Below are 17,048 nucleotides of genomic sequence, written 5' to 3' on the forward strand. Positions count from 1 at the left end.
ACAAACCTCTCTGTGCCAAACTGCATCAAATGTCCAGGGATGCATATGTCATCGAAGAAATCAAGTGAAACTGCAAAATAAGGGAATCTATTAGCTAAAACCAATATAGTTATGTGATGATAGGATATCTAATTGATGTTTCATTTAGTTGCCAGAACAGGAGTGGAGCATTCCAATTTTGTAGCAACCAGGAAATGTACAATGCTTGCAATAAAAATATAAATATTTCCAAGAAGAAATACTAGTGTAGAAGCATTAGGCTAATAGGCTTAAAGTTTATTCATGCATGGCAAGGATTAGACATGACCCAAACATTTGGATCTGAGATGGAAACATACAATGATATGAAAATATGGAGGGAAAAAAAGATACCCTGCAGAGCAAGATGTTACAGAAAGCTAAAATACAATAGCAGAAATTATCCTAGACAAGATCAATCGAGTGAACTAATTAAGAGATTGCTAACCAAGCAGTTCTCCAAAGTCAACTCACCCTGCAACCCGGGGGGGGGGGGGGGGCGGACCTTCGGGCCCAGGCGGCGGCGGCGGGGGGGCGCCAGGAGGAGGCGAACCGGAGGGGGGGGGCGCCAGGAGGCGGCGGATCGGGGGTGGGGCAGGAGGCGGCGGACCTTCCGAGGGGGGGGCGGGCTGGGGGGGGGCGGCGGGAGGCACCAGGAGGCGGCGGACCAGGGGTGGGGGGGGCGGCGCCGGCGGCGGGAGGACCAGTACTTGGGCGGCGCGGACGGGAGGAGGGAGGAGACCGAGCTGCGGCACGATTTGGGTGTGGCGGCCAAATCGAGCGCCGCAGCTGTGGCGTTTTTTCGTGCGGCGAGCGAGCTGGTCTTCGCCTAAGAATGTGTGGCGCGCTAACTTTAGTCCAGGATCCAAACGCTAGCCTAACATTGTGTGGCACGCCTAAGGTTAGGCGGTGGCGGCTTAGGCAGAGCTCCAAACATGCCCCTACTCTCTTGCTATAACATTCCTGTAATCTCGGGACGAGATTCCTTTTAGGGGGGGAGGTTGTGACACCCTAGGTGTCAAATAGAGCAAACCAATAGAAATAATGTTTGGTGTGTGTGAATTTGTGTGGAAATCTAGCAAAGTTGTGAAAATAAGGGTAATTGTGTAAATTTATAAAAATACAAGTCCTTTTATTTACTTTAGTTGAAGTATCAAAGTAATATCCAAAATTTACCAAGGGTCAAAGTGAAAAAGGTGAAAGTAATCATTACCGGCCTTAAATGCTTGCAGTTAAGCCCAAGAGTTCATAAAATTTACATCATTAGGACAAAACTTTTGTAACTTTTAAGTTGAGAGCAAAATGGTAAAACAACACAGTGTGCTTTAGGTTTCTGGACTTGAGCCCTAAAGCAAAGTTTTAGGATTTGAAAAGTTCTACAACTTCTATTTTGACTATTTTCTCATCAGAGCTTGGGATCAGTGGGAAATTTCTATTTACAGTGAAGTCCCTGAGGTTTTTGCAATTTCCTACGAAGTCCCTCGGACCTCCTCCTCTCTTCTTCCTCCTCTGGCAACTCCTCTGCTTCGCCCGCTGCACCCCTGCCGCCGGTGTTAGCACCGTTTCCCCGGCCATGTGCTGCGCCTCGGCCGCTCCCCGGCGCCACCTCCAGTTCCTAGCTTCTCCACGCATCGACCCCAACCCGAGCGCCGCTCTAGCTTCCCCTCTCTGGCCCTCTTGCGCGCGCGCCACGCTGTCCCGCGGCTCTGCCGCCGTGGCATCGCCCGTGCACGCCCCCTCACTCTCTCTTTTCTGGTTCCAGAGCAGCACTAGTTCCCTGTCTTTCCATTCCATTCTTGTTCCTGCTCTTTACTTGCCCAGGACCTCGAGCACCACCGCAGCCATCTCCTCCAACTCCGGCGCCCTTCTGTTCGCCGCGGAGCCCCCACCACGAGCCTTCCATTGCCCACCCCAACCCCTAGGAAGCTTCCTCGTACCCCACTGAAGCTCACCAGCCACTTACCGAGGCCGGACCTCCACCGGAGCTACCTCGCCGCTGTTCTCCCCTTCGCCGGTAAGCTTCTGCCGCCGTCGAGCTTGTACCTCCGCCCCTCCTCCACCCAATTCAACTGATCCAATAGCTTCCCCTCATCCTCCTGCAGCTGTTGAGCCCAAGCTTCGCCCTCCTCCTCGCCGGGAACCTCCTCGCCAATGAGCACCCCTCCGCCGCCGCCTCGGCCACCGTGGGAAAGCCCCCTCCGGTCATCCCCTCCCCTTCCCAAGACCTCTAGCAGGTGCGGCTTGACCTCCTGGTGCTCGCTGACCACTTCTCCTCCAACCTCTCACCGTCCCCTCACTAGAATTTAGCCGGCAGCCTCACTGCCTTCTTCCCCGACGAGCCAAGGACATCCCTGTAAAGATTTCAAAAGTTTTAAGGGTGTCCCTGTAAGATTCCAGAGCCCCCCCAATTCAAAAGCTGTGAACTTCAAAAATTCGTAGAAAATTGTAGAAAATTCAGAAAAATGCCAAACTAGTTTTGTTGGAATCCTCGAGTAAAATTCAACTACTTTTGTATAGTAAACTTGAGCTATATATATAATTTCTGTTATAGATTAAATACTAGAAAATAAGTGTTTTATTTGTATCTCATGTTGTAGGCATGTGTTATAGCTGAAATTTGGAACTTAGATTGTATATGCCATATATAGCTCTGTATAAAAATCTCGAGTTCTTTACTGCCCTTTTACTTATATTTCGAGTACTTTTGTTATATGTTGATGAAATGCTTAAATTTTTAATTAAGGGTGTTTCTGTTGATGTTTGTATTTGAAATTTTAACCATAACTTCCTTTTTGAATGTGTAATCCAAAGTAAAAATATTAGGATTAATGGTAGGTCATACTTCAAGTTATGAAATTTGGGATAATTACAAAAATGAGTCATTTATGCTAGCTTCTATTCATAAAAAATTATAAAAATTTTCTAAGGTGTTGTTTCTAAGTAGTGTAGCATAACTACAAATTCTCAACCTATGATCAGGTGTAGAATCCCTAAAATAAATAGAACTTGATTAGTAGGTTCATAATGACTAATAACTTAGGGTTATTAGAGATAATTAACTAAGTCAAATAGATAAAACTTATTAAGTGTGATTAATGTAATTTTCTAAAATAATCAACCATGCTACTTAAGGTAGTTAGCTAAATGTTTGGGGTAGATAACTCTGTTGCTTAATGTAACTAAGTGAATTATTTAATACCTGATAAATGACTGCCCAATAAGGGGAAATTGTGTTGTTTGCTAATATATAATGTTTTGTTCATTGGATTGCAACCTTATCGTGAAGTAGAATACCAATTTATGCGTTTCCTAAACTGCATCATTTTGATCACATGTAGACTCGACGTTTCTCCCCGACGGTGACTATCAGGTCCTCCCAGAAACCGAAGTGGAAATCTCTGAAGACGCCAGGAACGTCGTTGGAGAATTAACTGAAGCCCCGAACCCAAGTTCGGCAGAATTTATTAGTATCTCTGACCCCAGCCCCGCCAGTGAAGGCAAGCCCCGGACATAAACCCAGTATCTTATTTACACTGCAATTTACCTTTATATATTTATATACTTGTGCATTTAAGTTCTTGGGAGTTGTCTGGAAACCGTAGATGCATCTCCCTAGGAACCAATGTACTGAATATTAGAAATTGAGTCCAACTAGTGCTATGCTAATAGGACCGGTAGAAGTCGAGTGATTTCCGGTCACTCGCGCGATATAGGAATTGGTTGCTTACAATACTGCACTCACCATAAGGATGACGGACGGGGTTATGTGTAGTATCTTGGAAAGAAATGGTACCCCGTCTGTGTTGATGAAATTGGTTAAGATCACAGTGTGTGGTAGTGGCAGTTAAGCATTTGAAAGTACTAGCCACATGCCGCGAAATATGGTAAGCGGTAAGCCTAGTAACCAATCGGCCCCGCAAGTGGACTTGTCCCCCACCACTCGACTTTTATTTTATGTTTACATGCACCGACTGTGGGAGTACGTTCTGCAGAGTAGACGGGAATACGGTCATGTAGTCGCGCTACAGACGTATGTCCTGCACATTGAATGTGCGTACGGTCCAGCAGTCGCTTGTGGTGGCTTTGTTCTACGACCCGGAATGAAAGGCAAACGGTTGCTTCGGAACGATCTGTGGATGTTCCAAGCGTGTGAGTTAGGTTTACCTTGCAAGGGTTAAAATTCGATTCAGAATCGTCCGTTTCTCACGAAGATTGAGACTGCTTAACTCTTTTGCCACATAGAGTAACAAGGGAAATCTTATGAGGAATAATACTGATGTATGCTTTAAGAGACTCTACCTTGTTTGAGTAGTTATAGGTGCTTACCTAGAATGGCTAAAGGAACTAGAACCTGAAAGTTAAAATATAAAAGTAAGGACCTACTTTTATCGCTCTTCAGCTAAGACAAAACCTATATCCTTGTTAAGCCTTCATGGTCTAGTTATGGGATAAGTATACCCAAATTCCGGGTAAGTCTTGCTGAGTATTAGAGTACTCAACCTTGCTATATGATTTTGTTTCAGGTAATGTCTTGGAAGACCCTACTTACCCCATGCCTTGGCCTTATGCTTTGCCTGATGGTTGGTCCGTAGAGTGGGACCCGTCCCCGACCAACCCGGATCATAACGAGTGATGTCATGTCATGGCTTAGCATGACGTCTTTACTGGTGATGTGTATAGTTATCGTACTTTGAATTCCGCTGTTTGAACTTGAACTTTAAAACTAGTTTGTAATAATGACTCTTAGTTTGGAACCTTTGCTATTTCTGCAAACTTTGTAATAACTTTACTCAGTATGGAACTTTGTACTACTTTTGGAAACTCTTGTAAAGTAATTACCCTGTGATGTAAAATATGATGGTGACTGTATCTCTGAACTCACCTTCGTGTGAGGTAACCTTATTTGATCCTGTATCGTTGGTTTATCGGGACGCTACCCGACAGACCAAGGGATTATACCGTTTGAAGTACGTTAGAGCCCTCTAGAGTGGACTCGCGTGCTTGAGCCGGTATAATTCAGGTTAGTTCTGCCACAATATCTGTCAATCATTAATAAACTAGTTATACTACATGTTAATACACAATGACCCTAAGTTTCAGCGACTCCCAAATTATATTTTACAGATTCTAAACTATTCAGAATATAAAGTATACTAAAAACAATTAAAAATACTAAAAACTTTTCAAAACATAACTACTCTAAGAAATATTTCCTAAATTATAGTTATTTTCAAGTAATTATACGGCTAGAATGAGAATATATCTCCAAATCGACGTGTGAACAGGGCTTCGCCGCTTCCTCTTCTCTCTTCCTCTCCTCTCTTTCTTTTTTTCTTGTTTTTGCTGAATAAAATGAAAATTTTGGGGCAGTTTGGGGCTTATATAGCCAGGGGGGACCTCCCGCCCGACCAAAGGGCGGGATGCCCCTCGGCACCACATCCCGCCCTTTGGAACTAGCGATTACAAAAGACTCTTAAAAACTCCTATCTAGAAAGAAAATATACTCCTATCTTAATTCCTAACTCTATCCTCTCTAACGATAGCTGGTTCAATAGCCGGGCTCTTCGTAGTGAACGCGCTTGCGAGGGGGTGACTCAGGCAAGTATTCCCTCAGCTCGTCACTGTCGTACTCCGGGGGTAACACTGGATCTCCTCTCAGCCGAGCCTCCAGAATTGCCTTCTCCCTGATGGTCTTCATTAGCTTTTTCTTGACCTCCTGGATCTCTACCCTGGCTGCGTCTAGATCCGTGCTGAGAGTAGCGACCAGCTCCTGTGTAGTGTCCATGAGCAGGCTTCCTTCCCCAGGGGGTGGGGTAGGAATCTATGCACACGTAGCTCCCCTCTTGCGCCGTGGAAACTGCTGAAACTCAGTGCCCTGGAGCTCATCCTTGTAAGCGTGGCAGAGGTAGTAAAGTGCTCTCCTGGCAGCTTCACTAGTCCCAGCGGCTAGGGTCCTCCTGGGCACCTCGTCAATGTGCTTGGAGTACTCCACCCAGCAGCCAGGTCTCTCGTCCGGGACATAGATCAACACTGACACCAACCACTCTTCCTCCTGCTGTGCATTCCTGAACAAGTGGGCCTCGTAATGCGGCTTCCGCGGAAAGCCAATCCTCTGCATGGCCCTCCAGAGAAGCGCGGGGAATGGACCCTCAGCAGAGTCCAAGTGAAGTATCTGCTTCTCATAGTGAGGCTCAGGTGGTGGTAGGTTTGTGGCGGCGGCTGGCGCTGGATCATCATCTGGATCGTCGTCATCATCTCCTGGTGCACCGGAGTCATCATCACCACCCTCATCCTTATCTCCATATGCGGCACCTGAATCACCACCATCTCCTCCTGTAGGGCCCTCATTGCTGCCACTTGAGACCTCTGGATGGTCCTCTGGCAACTCCATGGGCTCCTCCTCAGTGTCGGTGTCCACCCATCCCCCATCGGAATGATCGTGGTAGTAGTAGTTGTCCTCTGGGTCAGACACCTCCTGTGAGTGATGAATCGAATGCGGTGGTCCACGGGTGCTCTTACGGGCAGTCTGCTTGTTTCTGGCTATCTGTAACAAAAGTGGGGGCAGCGCAAGATAGAGGACGTTTAGAAAAATGCTATGAGTGTCCTTAAAGCAAGATTGCATTTTTGTAAAACATCAACACACTTGGGAGACAAGCATGAGTTCAAGGAGAAAAAGATAGTGATGTAATCAAGAAATAAGCAGTTTTTGAAAGCAAGCAGGCAGAAGCTTGGTTTCTAAGCAAGATAAGACTTAATATTCGACCATTACTATCTAGGCTAACGTCCTACAGTCAACACGGCTCTGATACCACTTCTATCACACCCGGTTTAGGAAAGGTAAACGAATGCATCCCATATGTGCGCCAGAATCATGTTCCGCACATACAGTAGACGTCACAAGCGAATATCCGAAGCAATGCATTAACGAAAAGGAGTATAATAGTACTTTATTACATGACCGACAGTCTTAATCTTAAACGAATTAAATAAACATCGATAAAAAAGCAGCGGACTTCAACTTCACAGGCAGTTGACGGAGAGACATACGCCTAGAATTCTCCAATATCTTCAGGAAACTCCGGACAAATGTCTTATTCTGAGCAGCATTGGTTTTAATAAAGCAAGCGTGAGTACACTTATGGTTGGTACTCAGCAAGTGGAGGGAATATTATGACATGCAAGGCCAAATCAAGGAAAAGCTGACATAGTTTGACTGCGATAAGCATTTTTAGTTGGTTGAGTTTTAATTAGGCAAGCATTAGCTAAATGTGAGTATATACCAGCCCTTAAATAAACTATCTGGGGTGAATCAATCCGCAACACAGAGATAAAAACTGACAAAACCAACGATTTAGATCATCTTTAAGTTTAATTATCATGTGAGGGTCCAAGCCGCTCTTAACCGTGAGCACGGCTGATATATCAGTTTTCACTCTGCAGAGGTTGTACACTTTACCCACAATTCGTATTTCCCTTGATGCCCAGGTTTGCAAGGCCCTTAAACACTTCCGAGGTGAGTGGCAGGGATTCACTACGAGGCCTTTACAAAGATTCCATAACTTATGACAATCTGCTAAGGTTTCAAGTCAAAGTGGTCATAACTCCCCCTAATGAGGCGGACGCCTTACCCAGGACCATATCTGAAACGCCCCGGTCTAAACAACCAGAGCTAAACATGTATTTAAACACCAGAAAAATAGTCCCTGGTGAAAATACATTACACAAGTGGTGCCACAGTCATACATAGCTTTATTTAATACGTTCGATTACAATAATAATATAAACTAGGAATACAACAGTAGCCGTGATAAATGCAAGGGTAAACTCTTCATCTGACATGGTGGCTTCTACTACAACGGCACCACTCCAGACTTGGGTATAGGGCACGAACTACTCGCCTTCCTTAGGCATGAAATCAGGATCCTCTGCAATAAGTCATAAACGGGTGAGTACAAAAGTACTCAGCAAGTTCGACCTCACCCTACGGGAGGGGAATGACATGCACGACACACATTAAGCACAATGCATTAGTAATGCTCCTTATGGTATGCAACTCTTCCCGACACATCCCACAGTAGGTAGCTCACTAGTTGTCAGGACCACACCGTAGCCTGTCCATTCCGTGGACACGGACCATTCGAATGGATTCTACACTCTGCAGAGGTCGTACACTGTACCCACAAGCTCGACTGCCTGAACGGACAACCGACATAGCCGACACCCAGCCATGGTCACGCCCCAGCCCGGCCGCACAAACCCTCGGGCCCTGACCCCAATGGTCTATACCTGTGAACCATCTCTGCGACCGTCAGGCTAACCAGTGGGATTAGGCTAAATCCGGCCCATAACGGAACCTGTGGTCGTACTAAAGTAAGCTAGGTGAGATGTCAAAACAACTCGGTCCTTATGGTTCACCAGGGCAGCAACCATTCCTCAACATGTCAACTCGAGCCTACCTCCACGGTAGCGCTCACCTGCCAGTCTACCACCATGGTAGCGCCGGCTCCAGCATACCCAGCTGCCCTAGCCTCAGCCAAAACCCTTCATATCCTAGTCTCAACTCTAGATATGCACAACTACTCACATGCATGTATGAGCACACTCAATCACTCAAGCACCGGTATATGTAATCGATCCTAAACCAGAGCTACAACTAGACGTCCTCACATGGATGCAACCGCTCACGTAGGGGTCGATGAAACTTGCCTTCGCTTACGTACGCGTCGGAGGCGGCGGCGGCTTCCTGCTCGCGGTACGGGTCTTCTAGCTCCGGCGCGCTGTACTGGCCTTCGTACTCCTTGGCCGGCTCCTCCTCGGTCACTCCGTGATCTACGGGCGGAAACGGCACAACCAGCAAACAACACAAGCAAGCTATAAAATAAGCTCAAATGGAGATGAAAATAGGAGAAATAGATAGTATATGATTTGAGGAGAGTTTAGGAAAAGAATTATGTGAAAAGGTGTTGATACGAAGGAGATGTTGGGTTTACAGTATTGGTTGGTCTTTAAATAGAATGATTGGATTAGGTGCTCACGGCTTGGTGGGTGTTTTGGGCCTTTATTAGTATTGTGGAGGTAATGATTGGGGAGCCGCCTGCCATCTCACCTTGGCGTGGAACAGCTCGAGGAAGAGGGTCAACTGTTGGAGCTTCGTCTCGTGAGTGAATTGGGCTCGGGAGAAGTGGTTCAGCTAGCAAGGTGAAGCGGCTCGGTGTGTTAGGGCTGATGGAGGAGTTCATCACGGCCTCGCTCCTTTTATAGGCGAGGAGAGTAGCAGCGGCGTCGCACAGGGACGGGCGACGGCGTGGGCTGCGGCAGCTCGCCGTCAGCTCAAACAGTGGCAGCACTGAAGACGCGAGCGTCGAGGCGGCAAAGCCGGCGAGGATGCTGCAGTGGCGTGGGCGAGGTGGGGACGTGGAGGTGGGCGGCACAGCGCGGTGCTGGCGGCAGTGCGCGGTCCCATCGTGGGGCCGGTGTGTCGCGCGTGCACGAGCGAAAGCGAGCGCGGGTGGGGACGGCAGGGAGGTGCGTCGGCTTCCTTTTTAAATGAGGTGAGGTGGTTCGCGCGGCGGAAAAATATCTCGGCCGGCATTGTGTGCGACGACCCCGATTTATGGCGAGATGGAGCCTACCAACAGATGAATCACAACCTATATACTAAGTACTCAAGTTTAACCAGGAGACTAACACTTACCTTATTGGAGCGACAAAGTCACGAAGGAACGCACACCTTTAAGTGGCTAGTCCAGCACTCGCCCTTCTAGCCTTACCACAACTTATCTACCTTGCTCATGGGTGGATGGCATGGCAAAGGGGGGCTCTATTTATAGGTCAAGGAAAGCCATGGTATTAGGACAAGTATCCCCTTCCTAGAGAATTCCAAAATATCCTAACATTTTCAAAATTTTACTTATTACTAATTCTAGAGTATTCCTTGAAAGTATCTCACTCTTGCTTAATGGAGAAGGAACTAGAGGGTTTACTCGAAAATATCCCACTCTTGCTTAATGGAGAAGGAACTAGAGGGTTGCCTTGAAAATATCCCACTCTTACTTAATGGAGAAAGAACTAGAGTGTTGCCTTGAAAATATCCCACTCTTACTTAGTGGAGAAGGAACTAGAGGGTTATTTTGCATTTCTTTCAATAGTGATGAAAACTGGGATGTTACAAACCTACCCCACTTAGGTTGAATCTCATCCCCGAGATTCAGCTTCACCACTAAAGAGACTGGGGAACTCGGCTAGGAGCGCATCTTCTCTCTCCCAAGTTGCTTCTGCTTCAGAATGCCCACTCCACTGGACTCGACAAATTTTGACTGCTGAGTTGCGGGTTCTTCGCGTCACAATATCTAGAATTTTTACTGGTACTTCTTGGTATCTGAGATCATCCTGTAGGTCGATTGTTTCTGGGGCCACTTGTTCTTCTTGTACTCGCAGACACTTTCTGAGTTGGGACACGTGGAATACATCGTGTACATCTGACATCTCCGCTGGCAACTGAAGTTTATAGGCTACCGCTCCCACTTTCTTGATAATTGGGAAAAGGTCCAATGTAACGTGGAGCCAACTTTTCTTGTACCTGGAATCTGCGTGTGCTGCGGATTGGGGAAACTTTAAGGTACACATAGTCCCCAACTTTGAAGCTGAGAGTACGCCTTCTTTTATCAGCATAACTTTTCTGGCGGGACTGAGCTGCCTTTATATTCTCTCTGATTTCCGCTATCTTATCTTCTGCTTCTTTAATAAAATCTGGGCCCTCAATAATGCGGTCACCGACTTCAGTCCACATGAGAGGTGTGCGGCACTTCCTCCCGTAGAGGGCTTCAAACGGCGACATCTTCAAACTGGACTGGTAGCTGTTGTTGTAAGAGAACTCCGCATATGGTAAACTATCTTCCCAATTTTTGCCATAAGTAAGAACACAGGCTCTTAGCATGTCTTCAAGGATCTGATTAATTCTTTCGGTCTGGCCATCGGTCTGGGGATGATATGCTGAACTGAAGTCCAACTTTGTACCAAGTGCTTTATGTAACCTGCCCCAGAATCTCGAAGTGAACTGGGTGCCTCTATCTGACACAATCCTCTTAGGTACTCCATGCAACTTCACAATACGCTCAATATATAACTTGGCTAATTTATCCCCTCCATAATTGGTACGTACTGGGATGAAGTGTGCCACCTTAGTAAGTCAATCGACAATTACCCAAACCGAGTCATGGCCGCTCTGGGTTCTTGGTAGACCGGTGATAAAATCCATACTAACTTCATCCCACTTCCATACTGGAATTGGCAACGGTTGGAGTAATCCACTGGGCTTCTGGTGCTCTGCCTTAACCCTTTTGCACACATCACAATGAGCGACGAATCGAGCAATATCCCCCTTCATACCATTCCACCAATACTTCTCCTTAAGGTCCAGGTACATTTTCATAGTGCCGGGGTGAATGGAATAAGTGGAGTTATGGGCTTCATCCAAGATGGTCCTGCGAAAATGACCTTGCTTAGGCACACATAATCTTTTCTTGAACCACAAGACTCCATCCTTATCTATCCGGAAATCTGGCGCTTTGCCTTCACTGTTGCGATCTTTAATCCATACCAATCTTTCATCCTCCATCTGAGCTTCCTTGATCTGGTCATCCAGGATGGGATGAACACTAAGATTATGGTTGCAGGAGCGGCGTATAACCCTTAGGTTCAACTTCCTCATTTCTTCACTCAGCTCTGGGGCTTGCGTAACTAGGTGATGGCAATACGCTTTACGACTGAGCGCATCAGCCACCACATTAGCTTTTCCGGGGTGGTAATGAATTTCCAAATCATAGTCTTTGATCAACTCCAACCATCTTCTCTGTCTAAGGTTGAGATCTGACTGGGTGAAAATGTACTTCAGGCTCTTATGATCCGTGTAGATCTCACACTTGTTCCCGATTAGATAGTGTCTCCAAATTTTGAGGGAATGCACCACCACGGCTAACTCCAAGTCATGGGTGGGGTAGTTCTGCTCATGTGTTCTCAACTGTCTTGAGGCATAAGCTACAACTCTTCCTTCTTGCATAAGCACACAACCCAATCCTTGTCAGGATGCGTCGCAATAAACGACAAAGCTCTTCTGATTATCTGGCAAGATTAGCACCGGGGCAGAAGTTAGTCGCCTCTTCAACTCTTGAAAACTTCCCTCGCAAGCTTCAGACCAGACAAACTTTGTGTCCTTTCGGAGCAACTCGGTCATAGGCCGGGCTATCTTAGAGAAACCTTCTATAAATCTCCGGTAATAGCCGGCTAATCCCAAGAAACTCCTAATCTCTGAGGCTGAGGTTGGTTGCTTCCATTCTGATACTGCCTTGACCTTTTCTGGATCCATTTCAACACCTTCGGCTGTTAAGACATGACCCAGAAAACTGACTCTCTGCATCCAGAATTCACACTTGCTAAACTTGGCATATAGCTCGTGTTTTCTGAGTTTTCCCAGCACAACTCTAAGATGTTGTCCATGCTCCTCAGCACTCTTAGAGTAGACCAGTATGTCGTCTATGAATACTACGACAAACCGATCTAACTCCTCCATAAACACCTTATTCATGAGGGTCATGAAAAAGGCAGGGGCGTTAGTTAGACCAAAAGGCATCACTGTGAACTCATACTGGCCATAACGGGTCCTGAAGGCTATCTTAGGGATGTCCTTTGGTCGCACTCTGAGCTGATGATAACCTGACCTCAGATCTATCTTGGAGAAGAACTTAGCTCCCTTCAGCTAATCAAACAGGTCATCGATCCGAGGCAGAGGGTACTTGTTCTTGATGGTGACTGCATTCAGGTCACGGTAGTCCACACAAAGTCTCATGCTTCCATCTTTCTTCTTCACAAAGAGCACTGGGGCTCCCCATGGAGAAGCAGCAGGTCTAATAAATCCCTTTTGTTGGAGCTCCTCAAGCTGCTTCTTCAACTCGGCAAGCTCTGGGGCTGCTAACCGATAGGCATTCTTTGCTATAGGCTTGGTTCCAGGGACTAAGTCAATAGTGAACTCTACATCTCTTTCTGGAGGCATACCGGGTAACTCATCTGGAAACACATCTGCGAATTCCTGAACTACTGTCACATCTTCTGGGGACTCTGCTTGAATGTGGTTCACCATGGAGTCTGATAGGCTAGACCGGATTAGGCATGTGACTGTTGACCGTTGGTGGTTGGTGACTGTCACTGCTCTCTCAGCACAGGCTATGTTTCCTCGGTGCTTGGTGAGCCAGTCCATACCGAGTATGACATCTATCCCTTTGGAAGCAAGGACTACTAGGTTGGCAAGGAATACTACCCCACTTAGGTTCATAGGGATATCTAAGACGCCTAAGTGGCAAGGTATATGACCTCCAGGCGAACATGTCATTAACGGCCTCTTAAGGGCTATAGTAGGGATATCATGCTTTTCCACAAAGTGGGAGGATATAAAGGAATGCGATGCTCCAGAATCAAAGAGTACTAAGGCTAGAGTTGATTGGACCAGAAACTCACCGAAAATCACTCCTGGTGCATCCTCTGCCTCTTTAGCATGCATATGGTTCACCTTTGCCTTGCCGAAGGACTGCTGCTGGCTCCTAGCTGGTGCTGTACGGTTGGTTCCCGTCGGCTACTTTGGTCCTTGAACAGAGTTGGAGAAAATAGAAGGGGCCGGCTGATTGAGATACGGACAGTTGGCCCTGTAGTGTCCGACTTCGAGGCAGTGGAAACAGGCCTTCACATTGGTCACTTGACTTCCGCCAGTCAGTTGGGTGCGGGAGGTATTCTGGGTCTGCATAACAGGAGCTGACTGGGCTGGCTTCTGGAAAGAACCGGGGTGCGTTTTGAATGAGATTGCACCCTGGCTCCTCTAGCCTGAGTGAGCCGGATACTGAGACTTCTGGAACTTCTCCATCTGCTGGTGTTTCTTGCTTTCAAACCGTCGTTTGCGCTCACTGAGTTCTGACTTCCTATTTCTCTCAGTGGTGATAGCCCTGTTGATCATGGCATTAAAGTCACTGTGGGTGGTGACTTCAACCAAGGTCCTGATTTCAGGGTTTAGCCCACCAAGAAAAGCTTCTTGCTTCTTCTCGTCATCATTGATATCCTCTGGTGCATAACGAGACAACTCCGTGAACTTATGAAGATACTCCGTCACATTCATACCACCTTGACAAAGCTTTCTGAACTCATCCCTCTTGAGCTTCATGACACTGCTGGGAATGTGATGTTCTCTGAAGATTTTGACAAAGTCAGCCCATACCATCTCGTTAGCGTTTTCATTTATTTCCCGATAACTCTGCCACCAAGCAAGGGCTGGTCCCCTTAACTGTTGTACTGCGAGCAAAACTTTGTCTCTGTCATCTGCATGGACCACCTCGAGCTTTATTTCAATCTCTCGCAGCCAATCATCTGCCTCAATAGGGTTATCAGATCCTCCAAACTTAGGTGGCTGCAAGCGGTTGAAATCTGCAATTCTGCTGCCATTGCCATGATACATTGCAGGTCTATTGTTGCCAGGATTGGCTTGAGCTTGAGCTGTGAGAGTCGTCACAAGAACTTGAAGGAGTTGGTTCTGCTGCTGCAGTATGGCTGCCAGATCAATGGGTGCTGGGGCACGGGGAGGTGGCGGCGGTGGGTGTCCATTTTCTGGTGCTCTTGGGGCTACGTTCAAATGGGCCTGGTTTCTCAGGTTGACTTCGTCACCATCTTCCTGAGCATGGAGTCCCTGGACTCAACTCGAACGATGGGACATTTGCGGTCAAGGAGGGATAAGGTACGATTAGGTGGCTCTCCTAATTTATTACTAGGGTAGATTTGCATATATATATATAATAGCACACAACACAAACAAATCATTCAAGCACCAAGCATTCATTCAAACAAGCAGGGATACATGACACGACGGATTACAATAACGCAGCTCGACTTTTAAGGGTCGGCCGGGATGACTCGACTACTGAACTCTACAACACGGTCTTCGGGGTCACTGTTTCCGTGATCTCGGGGAGACGCGGGAGGCGTGGGCAGCACTGATTCGCAAATCCTCCTGCGCGGTTGGGACAAAGGGTACAGTGGGATCCCCTCCAAGATTGGTGGCTCCGCGGCGGTCCTGGGATGGCGTTCCTTGCGCTTGGCACGGTCCACTAGGTAGACACCTCTAAGGAGTTGACTGTGGCGATCTGCCTGTTCCCTAAGGTTTTCTTCGGCCACGGCGAGGCGGCATTCAGCTTCAGCCGCTCGGGCTTCTACCTGAGCTAAGGCCAGCTTAGCCTTATGCCAACGGGACTCCGCTCCCTCAGCACGTTGGATTAAATTTCTCACACGCTGATGCAGTTGGTCGCACAAATCATCGAGGCTAAGCAAATAGCCCGACATAGCGACAACTGTGGGGTTCTTCTCTGTCCCTGCGGGACTTTCCAGGTTGCGGATCCTCGCCGCCCAAGCAGGACGGCTACGGTCCAACGGTGGAAAGTACTTCATGGGAGTGGAACCCAGGTGCCATTCGAACATCTGGCATAGGTACCGCAGTGCCTTGCGAGCGGCAAGTTGAATGGTGTCAGGCATACGGGCTCCAGTGGCGGTGACGCTCCAGGGTTGCATTTCCAAGTATTTATCACTGGCGCCAATATGGACGGTGACCTCACAGCTTTCGGTGCCATGCTCCATGAACTCGCGACCCGCATACTCCGGTCGTTCCGGAATACCTAGTCGCACCGTGGCAGCATCAAGCACCCTGGGAAATCCATCTTCGTTGATGCAGTAGGTGGTGGTCTAGTCATCCGCCATCTAACTTACAAAGGTAGGGTTAGCATATTAAGGATAAAGTTTTAAGGACTAATAGGGTCTCAAGGATTGACCATCCTAGGGCTCCTACGGTCATCGTTACTACCGGTTCGTGTCCTACAGCTAAGCATGGCTCTGATACCACTTGAAATGCCCCGGTCTAAACAACCAGAGCTAAACATGTATTTAAACACCAGAAAAATAGTCCCTGGTGAAAATACATTACACAAGTGGTGCCACAGTCATACATAGCTTTATTTAATACGTTCGATTACAATAATAATATAAACTAGGAATACAACAGTAGCCGTGATAAACGCAAGGGTAAACTCTTCATCTGACATGGTGGCTTCTACTGCAACGGCACCACTCCAGACTTGGGTATAGGGCACGAACTACTCGCCTTCCTCAGGCATGAAATCAGGATCCTCTGCAATAAGTCATAAACGGGTGAGTACAAAAGTACTCAGCAAGTTCCACCTCACCCTACGGGAGGGGAATGACATGCACGACACACATTAAGCACAATGCATTAGTAATGCTCCTTATGATATGCAACTCTTCCCGACACATCCCACAGTAGGTAGCTCACTAGTTGTCAGGACCACACCGTAGCCTGTCCATTCCGTGGACACGGACCATTCGAATGGATTCTACACTCTGCAGAGGTCGTACACTGTACCCATAAGCTCGACTGCCCGAACGGACAACCAACATAGCCGACACCCAGCCATGGTCACGCCCCAGCCCGGCCGCACAAACCCTCGGGCCCTGACCCCAATGGTCTATACCCGTGAACCATCCCTACGACCGTCAGGCTAACCAGTGGGATTAGGCTAAGTCCGGCCCATAACGGAACCTGTGGTCGTACTAAAGTAAGCTAGGTGAGATGTCAAAACAACTCGGTCCTTATGGTTCACCAGGGCAGCAACCATTCCTCAACATGTCAACTCGAGCCTACCTCCACGGTAGCGCTCACCTGCCAGTCTACCACCACGGTAGCGCCGGCTCTAGCATACCCAGCTGCCCTAGCCTCAGCCAAAACCCTTCATATCGTAGTCTCAACTCTGGATATGCACAACTACTCACATGCATGTATGAGCACACTCAATCACTCAAGCACCGGTATATGTAATCGATCCTAAACCAGAGCTACAACTAGACGTCCTCACATGGATGCAACCGCTCACGTAGGGGTCGATGAAACTTGCCTTCGCTTACGTACGCGTCGGCGGCGGCGGCGGCTTCCT

The sequence above is a fragment of the Panicum hallii genome, chromosome 2 (assembly GCF_002211085.1).
Source record: "Panicum hallii strain FIL2 chromosome 2, PHallii_v3.1, whole genome shotgun sequence".
NCBI lineage: Eukaryota > Viridiplantae > Streptophyta > Magnoliopsida > Poales > Poaceae > Panicum > Panicum hallii.